Consider the following 17786-nt stretch of genomic DNA (forward strand, 5'->3'; position numbering starts at 1 on the left):
AGGTGAATGGGTCTCTGTGCGTCTGAGGCCAGACTGGTTTACATAATGAATTCCAGACCAGTCAAGGCTTCATAGTAAGATTCTGTTCAAAAGAAAGAAGGAGTGGTGGTGGTGGTGGAGAAGTTCACAAAATTTGTGTAACTGTTTAAGATGCCAAAGTAATAGTCACGAAATTTCTCGGACTCCAGTTAAGGGATGTGGCTCAGTTAGCAGAGTGCTTGCCTAACAGGCAGCACGCCCTGGGTTCATCCCTAGCTGTACCTAAATAGGGCGTGGTGCTGCACCTGTGATCTCTGCAGGAGCGCTGGAGGGTCACATGTTCAAGGTCATCTATGAACCAGGTGGTGGTGGCACAGTCCTTTAATCCCAGCACTTGGAGGCATAGACAGGCGGATCTTTGTGAGTTCGAGGCCAGTTTGGTCTACAGAGAGAGTTCCTGAACAACCAAGGCTACACGGAGAAACCCTGTTTCAAGAGGATCATCTTTGACTGTAGAATGGGCTACTTGAGACCCTCCCTTTAAAAAAATATTCTTCAATATGTGAAGACAAAGAAAGACTTCAGGCTGCTTACAGGGGCCGGGAAAGGTAGTTCTTTTGGCAGAGTGGCTGGCGTGCACAAAATCCCGAGTTTGGTTTTCAGCATTTTATAAAGTGACCGATATGGCACCTAGTACTCAGGAAGGAGGTGGAGGCCCACTGCGTGCTACAAAGGAGACAGACAACACTGTTCCAAAGACTTTAATAATCACCACATAATCAGGTCACTCACTATCAGTAAGGGCCGCAGGACAAGGACTCTGAAGCCTTGTTTCCCCTGTCAGTCACGAGCAGCGGCAGAAGCAGTGATTATAAGCACAAAACCCATAAACTTTCGTTGCCAAGTTACAGTTACAATTTTCACCAATCAGGAATCAAAGACTAGGGACACAGAATGTAAGCCTTTCAGTCCAACCAATGAGATTCACTTCTTTTTTTTTTTTTAATGTTGTTAGGAACAGCCATAATGTCTTAGAGAACTTAAGATTTATAACGACTATTTCTATGGGAGGAGGTTGGTCAGCCATTGGCGAGTTCTCAGCTCCCCTCCGGCTTGAGAACCTGAACTTTATTTCACCCTACAGGTAAGATGGAGTCTGAAATCAAAATGGCTGTACTTAGGTCAAGATGCTTTTGCCTGCTCCCTTCATGATGAATGCAGGCATGTGTACTCAACTTCACTGCCTAGGGAATCTTGCTGCCCAAGAATGGGTTTCCACATCAATCAAATATTCAGGACAATCCTCCACAGACATGTCCCCAGGGCAACCAGTCTCCACAATCCCTCTATCTAGGTGATTCTAGATTATGTTAAAATGACGGTTAAAACTGACTGTTGGGTTGGAGCCTCCAGCTCACCCTGGATAATCTGGAAAGCCCCATTCCCACATCTCACCAAACCCCACCCATTCGGATCTCCGAACAAAGGAAAGGTGCCAAAATGTTCAGTTCCGAGTTCTTAGTGACTTCTCCAGCTCCTCCACTGAAGGTGCCAGCTGCCCAAGTTCCCGCCTGAAGTGGTCAGCTTTTGACCTTACTTGGGCACAAACCCGACTTGTGGCAGACACATCATCACCCCTCACCTACAACCTATAAAAGTCCTTTCCTTTTGGGGCATGGCTTCTCCAGCCTCAGTCTCTGGGACTGGAGAACCCGCCTCGGAGTTACATTGCTCCACTCAACCTGTTGTTATTCTTTTGCAATTTGGGGGGATCCGGTTTAGGGGCAGAAACCCTATTACTGAGCACCACAGAGCTGTATTCCTTACGTGTGTTCTCCTGGACTTCTTTGAAATTTGTCTCTGCAGTGAGAGGCACTTCTGTGTAAAAGTCTGAGCAATACTGAAATATTGCTTTAAAACAAATGATGCTGCCTGCCAGGTGGTGGTGGCTAACGCCTTTAATCCCAACAGTAGGGAGGCAGAGATGTGCAGGTCTCTGTGAGTTCAAGGCCAGTCTGGTCTACAAGAGCTAGTTCCAGGACAGGCTCCAAAGCTACAGAGAAACCCTGTCTCGAAAAAAAAAAAAAAACCAACAAAACAAAACCAAAGACTGTCATTTTGGGCTGAAGAGATGGCTCAGTGGTTAAGAGCACTGCCTGCTCGTCTAAAGGTCCTGAATTCAATGCCCAGCAACCACGTGGTGGCTCACAACCATCTGTAATGAGATCTGGTGCCCTCTTCTGGCCTGCAGGCATGCATGTAGGCAGAACACTGTATACATAATAAATCTTAAAAAGAAAAAAAATCACTGAGGAGACTCTTAAAATAAATTAATCTTTAAAAACACAAAAACAAATGATGCTTTGTAAGTGAGCCTGGAAATGAAGATCTGTCATCGTGGTACACAGAAAAATGCGCAGCGACAGAGGATCCAAAGTTCAAGGTCACCCAGGTGACTTAGTTAGAGCCTGTCTCAAAATAAAAGTAAAATGAGGAGACGTAGCTCGGAGAATGATGCGGCCTAGCAATGGGTGAAGTTTAATCACCAGCACCAAAGGTAAACAGGTAAACAAATGCAGCGTGGCCTGTCATGTTGACACGGAAGCACACCGTGTGTCAGCAGCCCCTTTGATACGTGGTGGAATCTGTGGGACTTAGCTTCTAACTGCATGAAGAGGAGCAGACGAGAAACTGTTAAAATTTCTTGCTGGCTGTGGTAGTATACACCTCTAATCCCCAACACAGGAGGGTGACCAACCTGGGAAACATATCCAGAGCCTGTCTTTAAAATAAAACACATGGCCTAGGCAATGGTGGTGAATCCCTGTGATCCCAGCACTCAGAAGGCAGAGGCAAGCTATCTCTGAGTTTGAGGTCAGTCTCGTCTTTAGAACGAGTTCCAGGACAGTCAGTACTACACAGAGAAACCCTGTCTCGAAAAACCAAAATAAATAAATAAATAACACCTATTTAAATTTTCAATTTCATTTACTATCAGTGTGTTTGTGCACATGCATGTGTGGTAAATGTGTTTGGGTACGGACACACCTGAAACAATTGAAATGAGGGTGTCAGAAGACAAGTTTGTGGAGCCTTCTCTCCTACCTTTACATAGGTTCCAGGAATAGAGCTCCGGTCTTCAGATAGTCATAATACTTACTCTCTAAGCCAGTGGTTAGAGGTCACAACTCCTTTGGGGATGAATATCAGATATCCTGTATATCATATATTTACATTATAATTCATAACAGTAACAAAATTACAGTCATGAAGCAGCAACAAAAACATAATTTTATGGTTGGGGTCAGCATAACTATATTAAAGGGCTGCAGCATTGGGACAGCTGAGAACCACTGCAAGCCATCTCACTGATTCCTGTCTCAATAAAAACAAATAAATAAACCGAGCCAAGGACACAGCTGGAGATGTGACTTAGTCGGTAGAGTACTTTCTTAAAATGCATGAAGCCGCCGGGCGGTGGTGGCGCATGCCTTTAATCCCAGCACTTGGGAGGCAGAGGCAGGCGGATCTCTGTGAGTTCGAGACCAGCCTGGTCTAGTTCCAGGATAGGCTCCAAAACCACAGAGAAACCCTGTCTCGAAAAACCAAAAAAAAAAAAAAAAAAAAAAAAAAAAAAAATCCTCAACACCAATAAAACCAAGAATGATGGTACAGCCCTCCAACCTCAGAGCCGGTGAGAGCTTGAGGTAGGAGGATCAGAAGTTCAAGGTCAGCTGGGTGTGGTGGTGATATAAGTCTTTTTTTTTTTTTTAATATTTATTTATTTATTATATATACAATATTCTGTCTGTGTGTATGCCTGAAGGCCAGAAGAGGGCACCAGACCTCATTACAGATGGCTGTGAGCCACCATGTGGTTGCTGGGAATTGAACTCAGGACCTTTGGCAGAGCAGGCAATGCTCTTAACCGCTGAGCCATCTCTCCAGCCCCCGATATAAGTCTTTATTTAGTACCAGCACTTGGGAGACAGAGGCAGGAAGAATTCCAGACCAGCCAGAGCTCACAGTGAGCAAACAAACAGAAGTTCAAGATCATCCTTGGCTACATAACAAGTCCAATGCCATCCTGGCTTATGTGAGTAAACTCAGGGAACTGGAGATGGTTCTGCAGCTGAGAGCAACTCCATATCCAGGGGATCTGATGCCTCTGCAGACACCTGCACCCCCATGCACGTGTCTACATGCAACCACACATGCTTTCACATAATTCGAAATAATAAAAGTAAATATTTTGAAAAGTAAACTAAGGGCTGTAGCAAACTTTCTTGGACTACCAGCTTCCAAATCACAACATGGAGACATTATATAAGACCTTAGCTTATGCGTGTTTCCAGCTAGCTTTTTGATGTTTTTGTTGTTGTCCCAAGGCTCGCTTCACTCCTCTACACACAGTTCATCATGCTTCCTCCATGTCTGGATGCTTGGTCCCTGGCTGGCTGGCTCCCCTTTTCTCTCTGCCTGTCAGCCCTCCCTTTCTCTCCTCTGCCTAGCTATTGGCCCTTCAGCTTTTTGTTAGACCAATCAGGTACCTTAGGCAGGCAAGCTGAGACCACAACGTATCTTTACATAGACAATGCAGCATGAAAAAAAGCAACACACCCTTAAATAATCAACAAATGCATCATAACCAAATGCAGCATATCTTCACATAGCTAAGCTGATAGTCCACAGCATAAACAAGCACACCATATCTTTCCATAGCAAGACTAGTATTCCACAACAATGGTTCAGAAGGGAAGGCACTTACCATGCAAGCCTAGCAAAGAGAGTTCAGTCCTGGAATGAGAAGAAAGAAATGACTCCACAAGATTGCCCACTGACCTCTACATAGGTGCTGTGACCTCTACACAGTTGCTGTGACCTCTACAAGGTGCTGTGACCTCTACACAGGTGCTGTGACCTCTACACAGGTGCTGTGACCTCTATACAGGTGCTATGGCCTTTGTGCCCCTCCACACACACATCACATATATACACACAACTTGTTGAAGAAGTAAGACAGAGCTCAGCGGTTAACAGCACCAAGTTAGGTCTCCGTCACTCATATCAGGTGGCTCGCAAGCCACCTGCGACTCCAGCTCAGCGGCTATAACACCTTCTGAGCTCTGAGAATATCTGCACGTATGTGGTAGGCATAAACCCACTCAGGCACACACGTACAAGTGTAAATAAAAAATGAATATCTTAAAAGGTCAAGTAAAATAGTAACGGCAGAATGTGTCTAATGTCTCAAAAGTTGATTTGGATTTGATAAGCCATAAAGCATGAGGACTGCCAGTGGAGGAGACCCTGGGATGGTGTGTGGGGTGACTCAGGCTAGGAAGCTCTTCTGTAGGTAGTCAGGAGATCCAGAGGACCCTGGTTGGGGCCGTGACCGAAAACAGGACAAGACGTGTCAGAGACATACCTGCTCAGAGTAAGGCTTGGGGACTGCCAAATGATGGGGCCAATAAAAGAAGGAAGGACTCGTTTTACCTCTGCCAGTTGGAGTTTGGACTCAAGCAGGATGTCGCCACAGGACTGGCAGCAGAAGGTTGAGAACAGAAGTGAAAAGATCTTGAGGGAGGTTCAATGCGCCTTCGCCAAGACGAGGGTCCAGACATCACTGTTAGAGCAGAACGATCCTTAGTAAAGATGTCAGGATGTGTGCACACTGAGGAAAAAACTAAGAAGTCTTAGCGGAAATGTCTGCGAGGGAAACAATGGGCCATTTCTGCCTGTATCATGGGCATCCTTCTGAGCTCGCTAGAACAGGGGAGAAACAGGACAGTCGATTTAGACCTGACTGCCGATGATGCCATGCAGCAGACGTGAGAGCTACCCCTTGAGAGTCAGCTGTCCTGCAGACATTGTGAACAATCTCTGCGGGAGTCCAGGATGGCACAGTGCTCTCATTTTTTACGACGCTGGGGGAACACATCCAAACTTGTCTATATGGAATGTGCGAAGTTTGAATGCCTGCAAATGACTTCATTAGAGCATTGTTTGACTCAAAGAAGCAAGGGTGAGCCTCAAGGGTTCTGTGAGCTTTAGAAGCCTCAAGTCTGAGATTACATGCGATAACTTGAAAAAAAAAAGTAAATAGAATCGGGGTTGTCTGGTTAGAAGGTAGTAACTGGAGTAGATCTTTGGATTTTCTAGTTCCCAAGAAATCTGTGATAAAGGCGATCTTGTCTTTGTGTTTAGCGATAAACATGTAGAATAGATTTTAAAAGGGAAGAAGGAATTGCAAATCTCCTGAGAGTCTGCGCAGCCGGGTGGCGCTGGGAACATGAGGTAGCTTGCCCCGGTCGTCTGTTTAAACAGATAAAAAGATGATTAAGCAGGCCAGTGGTTTTCAAGGGTGGTTCCCAGGGCATTGTATTCAACATTAGCTGGGATTATGTCAAAAATGCAAATTTTTAGGCCCTACCCAAGAATGCTAAAATAACAAATTCTGGGAGGGCCCGAATTGGTGACTTGAAATCTCCAGGACATTTTGATGCCCAGTTCAATTTGAAAACCGAGCCAGGCCTAGTTGATTCATTTTTTCTTTTCCTCTGACAGGAATTTGGACTGGGTCATATAAGAGTCAGTAGGCTGGCTGTGGGGATGAGAGCTAAAGCTTGGCTAAAGGGAGGTTCTGAGTAAGCTGAAGGCATGAGTAAGCAGAGGTATGAGTAAATGGGGCGGTTGGCTCGTCGCCATAGCGACCGCGAGGGATGGCAGCACACACCCTCGCGGTGGGGAGGATTGCATGCCTGTGGCCGTCAAGAGGAACCAGAACCCCAGTGTGTAAAAGTGCATGGGACTTGCTCGTTTTCATTCACTCCCAGCCAAGCCATATTGCTGCCGTTCTTTTCCTCTGATAATCTTACCTGTGTGTAGCCTGAAAACACACTTTCCGTTATTGGAGGTAGCCTAAGTTCATCTACGTTCTTGTTTCCAGAATTTGAACTACGTGTTTATGTACAGTGGAGGGGGCTGGTGCCTGAGGAGGCCAGCAGAGGGCGTTATAATCCCAGGAACTGGGATTATAGGAACCGTGAAGGGCCTGGCATGGGTGCTGGGAACTGAGTTTGGGTCCTCTCCGAGAGTACACACTCTTAACTACTGCTCTCTCTCTCTCCAGCCCCTGGAGATGAGATGATATAGCGCCGAAGCCAACTAAGCAGAAGCGTAAGTTAAAGGGATGACTAATTTTTAAGTATAACATTTTTGTTTTATTTTACCATTTATTTATTCTTTTGAAAGGTTTCACGTAGCTGTGTCGTTGAGGTTGACCTTGAACTTCTGATCCTCCTCTTTCCAGGAGTTCTGGGGTTGCCGCTGTGTGCCACAGCGCTCCAGGTTTACGCAGTGCTGGGGACTGAATTGCCAGGCAAGCATTCTGCCATCTAGCTGAGCCACACCCCCAGCTGCGTGTGTACTTGTGTCTACACTCCATGCCAAGGCCAGCAGTCAGCCCTACGTGTTTCTCAGGAAGCCTGTCCACCTTGGTTTTCTCAATTTTCATTACTTTTTATTATTTCTTTGGGCAGGGGGCATGTACCACAGCATAGGTGTGGAGGTCAGAGGTCAGTTTGCGGGAGTCAGCATTCCGTTTGCGGGCCGTGCCACACAGAAATCAAACTCAAGCTGGCAGCTTGGCAGCGGGTGCCGCTCCCTGCTGGGGCATCTTGCTAGCTCCACACACTTGGTTTTGAGACAGAATCTTTCACTACGACCCGGGGCTCGTCAGTTACAGTAAGGTGCTTTGCCACTGAGCCCCAGGAATTCTGTCTGCCTCCCCGCCCGAGGTTACAAGAACACACTCCTATCTGCGGCTCTTTGCTTTGTTGTTTTGTTTTTATCTTTGAAATAGGGTCTCTCTAGGCTGGCCTGGAACATTCTCTGTAGCCTGACAGAAATTCACCTTCCTCTGCCTCCAGAGTTCTGGGACCAAGGGTTTGTGCTCCCATCTGGCTCATGCCCAGCTTTTATTCTTTCTTTCTTTTTTTCTGTGTGTGGAAGGAGAGGGCTATCGCCTGACTGGCCTGGAACTCAGAGATCTGTCATGCCTAGCTTTTTTGTTGTTTTTGTTTTTGTTGTTTTGTGGCTTTGGAGCCTGTCCTGGAACTAGCTCTTGTAGACCAGGCTGGCCTCGAACTCACAGAGATCCGCCTGCCTCTGCCTCCCAAGTGCTGGGATTAAAGGCGTGCGTCACCACCGCCCGGCACCTAGCTTTTTTTTATTTCAAGGTTTTTCTAAAATTTATTTTATGTGCATTGGTGTGAAGGTGTCAGATTGTCTGGAACTGGAGTTACAGACAGGTGTCAGCTGCCACATGGGTGCTGGGAACTGAACCCAGGTTCAGGGGAAGAGCAGTTCATGTTCTTAACCACTGAGCCACCTCTCCAGCCCCCATACCTAGATTTTGAATGTGTGCTGCGATTCACCTCAGGTTTCTTGCTTGTGTGGCAAACACTTTGCCAACCGAGTCACCTCCCTAGTGCATTTTCTTGTTTGTTTGTTTGTTTTTGGGTTTTTTTTTTGTTTGCTTGCTTGCTTTGGTTTGGTTTTTGAAACCGGGTTTCACCATATAACCCTTGGCTGGTCTGAAACTTGCTATATAGACCAGGCTGGCTTTGAACTCTTGAGATTCCCTTGGCTTTGCTTCCTGAATGTGCAACACCACGCCTGTTTGGTTGTTGTCTGTTTTTGTGTTTTTTTTTTTTTTTTTTTTGAGAGAGAGTCTAGTGTACTCAAGGCTAGCCTCAAACTGTCATGTAGCAGAGTGACCTAGAACGCCTGATCTTCTTGTTCTCACCTCTCAAGTACTAGGATAATAAACATGAACCATAGACAGGGATGGTAGGTATACACTTTTGATCCCAGCAATTGGGAAGCCAAGGCAGGCAAATCTCTGAGTTCAAGACCAGCCTGGTCTACAGAGGAGTTCCAGGATAAACAAGGCTACAGGGAGAAACCCTATCTTAAAAAAAACAAAAAACAAAAAACAAATAAGCAAAAATTGTGAACCATGAAGCTTAGGAATATTGCTTTATTTGTTTATTTAGTTAGGTATATATTTGCTATTATTGTTATTATTGATACAGGGTCTCTCTGTAGTCCAGGCTGGTCTAGAACTCATTATGTACCCCAAACTGACTTGGAACTATTAATTCTCCTGTGTCTGTTTCCCTAGTACTGAGATTGTGTTATTTTTCATGTCTGGTCAATATTACAAATGATTTGGCCGGGGCCTGGTGTGGTAGAAATGCCTTTAGTACCAGCACTCAGAAGGCAGAAGCAGGTGGATCTCTGTGAGTTTGAGGCCAGCCTGGTTTACATAGTGAGTACCAGGACAGCCAGGGCAACATAGGGAAACCCTGTCTTGAAAAAAAAAAGAAAAGAAATTAAAAATAAAAGGAGGGGAAGGGGGGAGGGGAGGGAGGCAACCTCTGTGCTTAGAAAGAAGCTTTGAGTGTTGATGACAAGCCGACTGGTATCAGAACTCCGAATGCCGCATTAGAGCTTACACCCTTCCTTTTCCGCCAACACCAGCTCCTTCCTAACCACAAGGTTAATCAGCACCCTGCCTTGGTCTCTGCTGCCACCGTCATTTGCCAGCCTCTCCTCTGTGCACATTGCTGCTCCTGCTCCAGAAGCCCATCCTGCTAGCTGCCTCCGATATAACCCTCCTTCCCAGAGCCGTACTTGGAGCCACATTGCTTGCATTGTTTCATATCTGTTAGTTCTTGTGTGTGTGTTTCCTTGGCCTCATTTTCTTCTGTCTCCTTTGCACAGTGCTGTGTTTCCTCTGTTACCGAACTGATAAATGGTGCGTTGATTATAGGGTGTGGAATCTGCTTAACTCAGAGGAATGTTTTTATATTTGTTTATTATTTGCTTGAGTATTTTGCTTACATGTATGTCCGCGTGTCATGTGCTTTCTGGAACTGGAGTTATGGATGGTCGTGAACTGAATTGTGGGTGACTTGTGGGAATTGAACTCCGGTCCTCCACAAGAACAGCAACTGCCCTTAACCACCAAATCATTTCTCCAGCCCCCAGAATCTTTTGAAAAAAATTGTGAGGGTGACATTGTTGAGGGTTTGACTGAGTGGTGACACATTTCTTTTCACTCCCCATTCATGGTTGGGGTGACTCATTTTTGACCTTTGATCAAGCTAATCTATTTCTTATTTACTTCCTGAGAGAAGTAAGCTGACACTGACTGAGACATACTAATAAGTCTTTGAATTATTAAATTTTGTGTATTGTGTTTATCCTCTACACTAAGAGCAGAAATTCTGCAGATCAGGGATCTAATATCTGAAGTGTGTGTGTGTGTGTGTGTGTGTCTGCCTGTCTGTGTATCTGTGTGTGTGTATTTATATGTGTGCCCATTTCTCTGTGTGTGTGTCTGTATGTCTATGTGTGTCTCTGTGTGTATATGTGTGCATGTATATGTGTCTGTCTATGTGTGTTTGTGTCTGTCTGTATATCTGTATATCTGTATGTCTGTATATATGTCTGTCTGCATGTATGTCAGTGTGCCTGAATGTGTCTGTCTATGTCTGTGTGTCTGTATCTGTGTGTGTGTGATACTGAGAGTTGAACACAGACTTTCCAGGTCAGCATTGTATCTGTTTGCCTTTGCTAGACTTTTCGCTTTATACTTTCCAGCAAACACAGAACATTCCTCCATAAAGACTGACTTACTAAAGACAACTCGACCATAGTATTTGTGCTTCTTTCTCCCGCTTCGGGGTCGCAGACAGCTCAGGCAGACAGCTCAGGCCAGCATGTTGCCTTGCAACAGAGAAACTGTACAAAGCTCTGGTCCTCACCACCTGCTGATGAGCCAGAGGATTCCTGCTCATGCTCAACCCTGCCTACAGCTTCCCCATAATCAAAACTCATAAAAAGGGCGGGGATTCAAATGAGTCTCACGCTGTCTCTCACTTCCCAGAGTGTTTCGATAGCTACAACGGATAACAACACAAAGTCTGTTGTAGCAATGATCCTCTAGCCAAGTCATTGTCTCCTGTCCCAAGTCCCTATGGAGCTGGTCTTAGTTCCAAGGCTTTTTCTTCCTTCCTACTCCCCTCTCCAGGAGGTTTGCTAGACTCTCATAGATGAAAAATATACCAAGAGCAAGCCAGAGTTAGACAGAACTCTCCCCCATCCTTGACAGTGAGATGAACTTCAGCAACCAACGACTTGAAACCATGTGGGTGTCCTAGAAACAGGTGTGCCTGGACAGTTTAGGACAGTGTTCTGCTGTGATCTCAGACTGGACTGTGTATAATAACTCTTAACATTAGATTTTCTCTTATCATGTGACTACTGAAAGTTAGAAAGAGTAGAACTTCTATCCATATCTGTAAGAAGGAACTTTGGGGGACCGCCCAGATGCCCTGTGTTAGTGGTGGTGGCTGGAGGGTTGAAATAGGGTTGCGTGGAGCCCGGGCCATCCTTGAACTAGCCACAAATCCAAGACGAACTTTGACCTTCAGACCCTCCTTCCTCCACCTTGACCTTCCAATCCACTTGCCTACACCTAAGTGCTGGTATTACAATTGTAAGCCACCTTGCCCAGCCAGCCTTAACTTCTTAACTGGAAAACACATTCTGTGCTGGGTAACTGTAATTTAGTATCGGTCTTTTCAGCAACACCCACTCAGGTAGATAATAATCGCCGTTGACAGCATCATTTTCAAATTGTTGTAGCTTCTGACTCGAACAATGGCAGATACAAATCTAGCTGCAAGAACAATTAATACAGTCAATAGATACTTACCCAAGACCAGAGCCGTGGATGGAGAAGGAACGCAGATCCATGCTTGGCTCATTCTGGAGCCACTCCTTCCCAAGCCCCATTTGCAAGGGTGCTCTTTCTGGGTGGGAAGAATCAATCTGCAGTTGCTGTACTTGCAGGCGAAGGCTCTAAGGAGCAATTCAGAGTTCCAAGATGATGACCTCTGGAGCCAGAGAGAAGGCTCAGCAGGTGAAGGCCTTTGCTGCCAAGCCTGAAGACCTGGACTTTGCTTCCTGGGACCCACACTGTAGAATCAGAGACACCACCACGTTGTCCTTTGATCTCCACACAAGTGCTGTGGAACACCCACCCACACACATGTGAATCTTTTTATAAAATGACCACCTTTGAACCCGTAACAATTCATTTTTATCATCGACACTTCCATTACCATCTTGTTTTCTTAGCCACTCCCCATTCTTCTGAAGCTGTAAGTTGGAGTGTGTATCAGCTATGTCTATAGAAACTAAACTTCTCTCATGCGATAGCCCTTAGGTGTTCATCTTGCAACAGTGTTCACATTCACCAACATCTACTGCCACTGCCGGAATGTCTTCAGGGATTGCCTGCCTGGGGCAACAGGAAATGAAGAAAGGACAGACACACAGACAGACACAAGTACAGGAAAGCTGTGACCAGGTGAGCTGTGTGCTGTGAGGGAGATGCAGCAGCAGCAGCAGCAGCCAAAAACCTCAGCATTTTATACACCTGCACCAAGAATATTGGCTTATTGTAGGAGACAGGCCTAGCTAATCTTCACAGAAAGTCTCTTTAGGAGAATCTCATAGTTTCTCTGGTCAATCGTTCATAAACACTCACACGTGGACTAGAGGAAGTCTTTCCCATCCCTCTGAGCCTTCCCTGGGGTTTGAGACATTGGGCTCCTTAAGATGGCTGTGCTCATGTCAGCAATACACATCCACTCAGGGCTTTCTCCACTCCCCACAATATAATTCTTCCATAGACGCTCAGAGCACCTGCCAGGGATGCATCTAGCCAGACCTCAGTGCAAATCCCCATTCTCTTGCTGTCAATAACTTTAAGCCTTGGGGATGGAGAGCTGGCTCAGTAGTTAAGAGCAATTGCTGCTCTTCTAAAGGACTCGGGTTTGATTCCCAGCACCCACATGAGAGATCACAGCCATCTATAACTCCAGTTCTAGGGGTTTTGACAGCTTCTTCTGACCTCTGTAGCCACCATGTTTGTACACAGTACACATGCATACATCCAGACAAAACATTCACTCATATAAAATAAGATAAATATTTTATTTTTTTTATTTTTTATTTTTTTTTGGTTTTTCGAGACAGGGTTTCTCTGTGGTTTTTGGAGCCTGTCCTGGAACTAGCTCTTGTAGACCAGGCTGGTCTCGAACTCACAGAGATCCGCCTGCCTCTGCCTCCTGAGTGCTGGGATTAAAGGCGTGCGCCACCACCGCCCGGCAAGATAAATATTTTAAAAACACATAAGTTTCCATAGAGCCTATAAAGGATGCGTGGGGTGGTCAGCATGAATGATCTTATATTAAAACTGCCATAGTTACGAGCTCTGGATAGCGAATGTAGGAGGACAGTCAGGGAAAATGACACCTATTAAGTTCCCTGAGGTTCCTGCGCTTGCTCTGTGAGCCTAACCCCTGTGTAGGAGGTTACTCCCTGTCCCCATACAGATCAGTGTGTGAGAATGAGCTAGCAAGATGACTCGCTGCAGACCAAGCCCGTTTCTGTGCGCAATGGTTTTACAGCCACAATTAAACTCTTTTTATTTATTTATTTATTTTTTTCAAGACAGGGTTTCTCTGTAGCTTTTGGTTCCTGTCCTGGAACTAGCTCTTCTAGACCAGGCTGGCCTCGAACTCACAGAGATCCGCCTGCCTCTGCCTCCCGAGTGCTGGGATTAAAGGCGTGCGCCACTACCGCCCGGCCACAATTAAACTCTTGTGCCTGTTTCTAAGCATGCGTCTTTGGAACACACCTCTTTCACATACTCAAGAGGGCACATCTGTGCATGCACCCTGGTGACAACCTCGACCTTCTGAACCTCCCTCTGTGAAAATGGCTTCCTCCCAGATGGACTTTTAGACCAGGACTTAGCATTTTAGTAGCATCTCCTACTGTCGGCTGGCTGCTGTCTTCCTGGCTTAGGTCTGAAGTAAAAATGTCTGCAGTGTGACCATCAGTAAAACACGCTTCATTTACACTTTCCTTTTAAACAGACTGAATTCTTACTGTGCAGATAGTCAGAAGATTAATGGCTTTTAAATTTTTCCAGTTGGGCTGGAGACAGAGTTCAATAGTGCTTGTCCGGCATCCTCAAAGCCCAGGGCTTCAATCCCAAGAAACCTGATTGCATACGGTTGAGCACAGTGGTACATATCAGTAATCCCGGCACCCTCGCCAGCACCCTTGAGGCCTGGATCTCAGGAATCAAAGCTGTCTTCAGCTAAGCAATAAGTTTGAGCTACAAGAGGCCCTGACTCCAACCCTCTCCCCCTTTAAACCATATTGCCAGCTCTAGAAAGGTAGTGTCAATTTATTAATGCATCTAGGTTTCACTTTTACTGTTTCTCTCTTTCTCGTGCGTGTGTGTATGTATAGGGTGGAAGAGTATATGCATGTGTGTGTGCATGTGTATGTGTGTGCACATGTGTGTTGGGTGGGTGAGTGTGTGCATGTGTGTGCGTGTACACATTGTGTTGGGTGGGTGAGTGTGTGTATGTGTGTGCGTGTACACATGTGTGTTGGGTGGGTGAGTGTGTGCATGTGTGTGCGTGTGCACATGTATGTTGGGTGGGTGAGTGTGCATGTGTAGGGTGTGTGTTGGGTGTGTGTATGTAGAGTAGGTGTGTATGTGTGTATGTGTTGGGTAGGTGAGTACTGTGTTTGTGTTGGGTGAGTGAGTGTGTGTATGTGTCTGTAGGGTGGGTGAGTGTGAGTGTATAGGGTGGCTGAGTGTGTGTGTGTGTATAGGGTGGGTGAGTGTGTGCACCCTTGATGAAGCCAGAGGAGGAATGTGTTTTCCTCTATTGTTCCCCACTTTATTTTTTTAAGATTTATTTATTAATTATGTATACAGCGTTCTGCCTGTATGTCTATAGGCCAGTAGAGGTTGTGAGCCACCATGTGGTTGCTGGGAATTGAACTCAGAACCTCTGGAAGAGCATCCAGTGCTCTAAACCGCTGAGCCTTCTCTCCAGCCCCTCCCCACCTTATTTTTGAGGCAGTCTCCCACGGAACCGAACGTTTGTTGTCCTGACTAGGCTGGTCAGCCAGTGAGCCATTGGGATCTAGCTCTGTGTTTCTGCCTCCTAACACTGGGGTTAGGAGTACACAATACACGGCTTTGTCAGACTTCTTTTTTTGTTGTTGTTGTTTTCAAGACAAGGTCTTGCTAGACAACTCTGGCTGTTCTAGAACTCATTCTGTAGACCAGGCCAGCCCTGAACTCACAGAGATTCGCCTGCCTCTGCCTCCCAAGAGCTGGGTTAAGTTAAAGTCGTGTCTTAAAGCCACTGTGCAGCCGCATGCCTTTACTCCCAGCACTCCGGAGGCCAAGGCAACTGGATCTTTGTGAGTTGGAGCCCAGCCTGGTCTACAAGAGCTAGTTCCAGGACATGCTCCAAAGCTACAGAGAAACCCTGTCTGGAAAACAGAAACAGCAGGGCGGTGGTGGCACACGCCTTTAATCCCAGCACTTGAGAGGCAGAGGCAGGCGGATCTCTGTGAGTTCGAGGCCAGCCACCTGGTCTGCAAGATCTAGTTCCAGGACAGGTTCCAAAGCCACAGAAAAACCCTGTTTCCAAAAAAAAAAAAAAAAAACCGAGAGAGAGAGAGAAAACAAAAACAAAAAACTGTAAAGCCACTGCGCCTGGCTAAGACATTTATAACAGATTTTTCTCCTTTTCTTTTTTTTGGTGGGGGGGAAGAGGAGGTCGAGACAGGGTTTCTCTGTGTAGCTCTGACTGACCCAGAACTCGCTCTGTAGACCAGGCTTGTACCATGTTTTTCACTGGGTGCCAGAGATCCCAACTCCAGCCCCCTTGATGCCCCTGCTCCCACAGTGTGTGCTCCGGGGCCTGCATAACAGCTCCCAGCCCTGCTTTTTTGTTTGTTTGTTTTTGTCTTGTTTTTGCATTTTTGGTTTTCTGAGACAGGGTTTCTCTGTGTAGGCCTGGATCTCCTGGGTTTTTTTTGGTTTTTTTTTTTGTTTTTTTTTTGTTTTTTTTTTTTGGTTTTTTTCGAGACAGGGTTTCTCTGTGGTTTTGGAGCCTGTCCTGGAACTAGCTCTTGTAGACCAGGCTGGTCTGCCTCCCAAGTGCTGGGATTAAAGGCGTACACCACCACCGCCTGGCCGGCCTGGATCTCCTGGAACTCACTCTGTAGACCAGGCTAGCCTTGGGCTCAGAGATCTGCCTGCTTCTGTTTCCCCGGTGCTGGGTTTAAAGGTGTGCACCACCACTACCCGGCATCTTGTTTTTGTTTTAAGTCAGCCTAGGCTGACTTCAGACTCCCTGTGTAGCTAAGGATAGATTTGAACTCCTAATCTGCCTGCCTTTCTCTACTTTCTAAGTGTTTGGATTATAGGCTGGGCCACCACATCTAGCTATGTATCATCTTGGGTTTGTTTGTTTGTTTTGTTTTGTTTTGTTTTGTTTCCAAGGCAAGGTTTCTCTGTAACAGCTCTGGCCGTCCTGGAACTACCTCTTGTAGATCAGGCTGGCCTCAAACTCACAGATACATAGCCTGTCGCTATTTATCATCTTGTTTTTCTTTTGTTGTTTGTTTTTTGTTCATTTGTTTGCTTTTAATCAAACCTAGGGCTTCAAAAATGCGAGGCAAACACTCTGCCACTTAGGTACGCATTTAATCCAATGTTTTGTGTAGGTGTGTAATATTTGTGTGTGTTTGTGTGTGCATGGTTCATGTGGCAGAACCAACATCAGGTGTTTTTCTCAGTTGCCCTCCACTTTATTTTTTGTAACAGTTTCTCTCTCTCTCTGAGCCCAGAGCTCACCAATTGTCATGACTGAAGAGCCAGCAAACTCTAGAAACCTGCCTGCCTCTGGTTTCCCAGGAGTTACAAATGCACACAGCCATGCCCAGCCAGTGTTGAGATGCATGCAGCCATGCCCAGTCACAGCGTTGAGATGCATGCAGCCATGCCCAGCCAGTGTTGAGATGCATGCAGCCATACCCAGTCACAGTGTTGAGATGCATGCAGCCATGCCCAGTCACAGTGTTGAGATGCATACAGCCATGCCCAGCCAGTGTTGAGACGCATGCAGCCATGCCCAGCCTGTGTTGAGATGCATGCAGCCATGCCCAGCCAGTGTTGAGATGCATGCAGCCATGCCCAGCCAAATGGTCCTCTCATTTGCATGCAGGCTCCCTTCTGTTTTTAGTAAGACAGAGTCCAGGCTAGTACGGAACTTTTTTTTTTGTTTTTTTTTTTTTTGTTTTTTGAGACAGAGTTTCTCTGTAGCTTTGGTGCCTGTCCCGGAACTAGCTCTTGTAGACCAGGCTGGCCTCGAACTCCCAGAGATCCGCCTGCCTCTGCCTCCCGAGTGCTGGAATTAAAGGCGTGCGCCACCACCACCCAGCCAGAACTTTTTTTAAATCCTTCTGCCTTTGCTTCCCAAGCCACACATAGCTAAGTATTCTCTAATGAGACATTCTTCTGGGCTCCTTTGGTTCATACTTACTTTCTCAGAAGTTGTGCAAGTAGGTTGCTCTGTTTTGGAGCAAGTTTCCTGCTTTAATGCCACAGAAATCCCATAATAATTCATTGGAGAGTTTTCTGTGTGGACATGACTGTAAGTTCATGAACACAAAGGGGCATTACCAGTGGCTTTCGGTAAGCTCGTGCTAACTTCAGACACACTTGAGGAAGAGGAGCGATCTCTACCTAACTGTGGTAACAGGCTCTGCTCGGTTTGTTTTTTTCCCCCTTTTCTACTAATTTTTCCTGGTGGAATCTGTGTTCCATGAAACTCTGCAAACTG

The sequence above is a fragment of the Chionomys nivalis genome, chromosome 2 (genome assembly GCF_950005125.1).
Source record: "Chionomys nivalis chromosome 2, mChiNiv1.1, whole genome shotgun sequence".
In the NCBI taxonomy this organism is placed as follows: Eukaryota; Metazoa; Chordata; class Mammalia; order Rodentia; family Cricetidae; genus Chionomys; species Chionomys nivalis.